The sequence below is a fragment of the Amblyomma maculatum genome, chromosome 10 (assembly GCF_055883805.1).
Source record: "Amblyomma maculatum isolate TAMU_Amacu chromosome 10, ASM5588380v1, whole genome shotgun sequence".
NCBI lineage: Eukaryota > Metazoa > Arthropoda > Arachnida > Ixodida > Ixodidae > Amblyomma > Amblyomma maculatum.
The window spans coordinates 140925259-140928164 of NC_139353.1; the positions used below are offsets into that span (position 1 = coordinate 140925259).

At 54.3% G+C, this 2906-nt stretch overlaps 1 pseudogene; it reads left to right on the forward strand.

Annotated features, from left to right (window-relative positions):
• Nucleotides 1-602: 602 nt before the first annotated feature.
• On the forward strand, nucleotides 603-2228 carry LOC146177574 (uncharacterized; annotated as a pseudogene).
• The last annotated feature ends 678 nt before the right edge of the window (nucleotides 2229-2906 follow it).

Sequence of the window (2906 nt, forward strand, 5' to 3'; positions counted from 1 at the left end):
ATCGGGAGAACAGCCGGGGATTAAACAAATCTAGAGGCGGCCAGAGGTGTGCTCTTCAAATTGGTGTCAAAACACAGGAGACTATTGTGAGCTCCTCCACCGATCCTTCCTGGAGGTTGCAAGAACTCCAACGACGCTCCAAGAAGATATCAGAGGCTCTGCCAGCGAACCCCACGGGAGAGAGACAAAGAGGGCTACAGAGAACGATCATGAATCGCAACAAAAGAAAGCGCCCCATCCATCCAGCGAGCTTTTCAGACCCAGCTGTTCCATGAGGCAAGCGAACATTTTGAATTCCAACTCAGCAGATATTCTTGCGCTAAACCATATTTGAGCGGGACTGAAGACATGGAATGACGCCTACGGCAGCTAATTGAAAAAAAAAAAACAGGCTTTCAATGAGGAAGTTTCTGTAGAAGAAATCACTTCTGTACTATAGTCCGAAGAAACTGTGGCACGTACGATGAGGCGCTGCCGCAACCATATCCCTTTTCTCCTCCTGCTGCCGTTGACGTCATGTTATGGAGACAGCAGTTGAACAAAGAGGGATAGCAATGGTGCCAGAGCAGCAACCTTGTCGCTAGCATCCTGTGGTAGAGCAGATGCTGGCGAGAGTTTGGCACTACTACAGCGCCCGTTGGTCCCAGCTGAGAAGGACCTGCAGCAGATGCAAGTGGACTTTGGGAACATATCAGCTGAGCGAAAAGCTCCTCGTCGACCCGCCCGTCAAGCACCGCAAACCTAAGAGTAGCCTGAGAGAGTAAGAGGCAATCAAAGTCAAGACCAGAGAGGGAAACGCGATCCCAAGAGTCAACAAGATGAGAGTGTTGGGGATGACGATCGAGACGCACGGCAGGAACGGCGAGACCGTCACCCGGCTCATTGCGGAAGCGGCGAACGCCACGAGACTATTCAAACGAGTCACGAACAAGAAAAGTGGAATGAGGGAAGAGAGCCTGATCAGACGGATCCACTCGTTCGTCATATGTCACGCCGCGTACGTGGCGGCCTACCACAAGTGGAACAAGAGCGAGAGAAGCAAGATAGATATACTCATCCGCAGAGCCTACAAGACGGCACTGGGACTGTTCGAAACAACGAGCACCAAACTCCTCCTGCAGCTAGGGGTGCACAACACGCTGGAGGAGATAGCGGAGGCCCAACGTGCCGCACAGCTCGAAAGACTGTCTACGATCAAGGCCGGCCGGAAAATCCTGGGCAACCTGGGAACTGGATATCAAGGCAGGGAGCAGACGCAGCTCTCCGTCCCCGATGAGATCAGGCGCAACATCAGAGTGGACTCGGTACCGAAGAACATGCACCCGGAGTGTAACAAAGGGAGGAGAGCAGCGAGAGCCAAGGCGCTGATAGACCAGCACGTGGTCGACACACACGCACGCTACGTTGACGCGGCTGAGTATGCCAAGATACATGGATTCACGACGGTCGTAGTCGATGCCACCGGCGCCGTTGGCACGACCGCCAGCACGAGATGCACCAAGGCAGAGCAAGCGGAGGAGGTGGCCATCGCCGACCGCTACTGCCACACAGTGCTATGCGACTCGAGGCAGGCGGTGAGAAATTACGCCAAAGGCAGGATAGCGAAAGAAGCTGTGCGCATACTGCAGGCAACCAAAAACGAAGATGGCAGCAGACAAGTTAGAATCAAGTGGTTCCCGGCGCACGCGGGCGAGGCGTCAGACCGCAACGCCAACCACAACGAGACGGCACATGCCGAGGCGCGCGCGCTAACGGACCGCGCCTTGGTCGACTGGCCGCTGTGGTTCAGCACCAAAGACCGAATGACCGACTGCAACGAAATAACCAAGGTGTTCCGCCTAGCTCGCAGAACTCTTCCACCCCCTTGCTCGGGGCTCAGTCGAGAGCAAGCCGTTTTATTCAGGCAGCTACAGACGGGCTCACTCCCCAGTTCGTCGCTGATGCATAGAATGTATCCCGAGACGCACCCGACAGACAAATGCAGAGTCTGCCGAACGGAGACGGCCGGCTTCGCACACATGCTGTGGAATTGTACCAAGTACCAGGAAGAAGCCAAGTCTGGGAGGAACCCGCCGCGACTGGAAGCAACCGCAGGGAGCGACAATCAAGAGGAGCAACTCTGGGCCGCCCAGCAGGTCATCAAAGCGCTGGCCCGGCAGGGAACCAGCGAGCCGGCCACGGCGAGCGGGGACCCAGGCCGCGCGGCCGGTGCCCAGAGGACAACGTAGGCCCCATCCGGAGCGCGCACGCGCGCGTTCTACTGCAGGCCTCGAATAACCGTTTTACCAATCCAATCCAATTTTATCATCATCATCATCATCATCATCATCAGCCTAATTATACCCACTGCAGGGCGAAGGCCTCTCCCATATTTCTCCACTTAACCCGGTTCTGTGCTAGCTGCATCCACTTGACCCCTGCGAACTTCTTAATCTCATCCGCCCACCTAACTTTCTGCCGCCCCCTGCTACGCTTTCCTTCCCTTGGAATCCAGTTTGTTACCCTCAGCGACCATCGGTTATCCTCTCTTCGCACTACATGTCCTGCCCATGTCCATTTCTTCTTCTTAATTTCTACTAGAATGTCGGTAACTTGAGTTATTTCTCTGACCCACTCTGCACGCTTTCTATCTCCTAATGTTCCCCCTACCATTTTTCGTTCCTTAGCCCTCTGGGTTGTCCTCAACTTAAGTAGAGCTCTCTTGGTTAGCCTCAACGTTTCAGCCTCATAGGTGAGTACAGGCAAGATGCAACTGTTGTATACTTTCCTCTTGAGCGATACCGGCAAGCTGCTAGTCATAATCTGCGAGTGCTTGCCAAATGCGCTCCATCCCAATCGTATTCTTCTTGTTATTTCCTTTTCGTGGTCCGGATGTGCGGTTACTACCTGTCATAAGTAGACATATT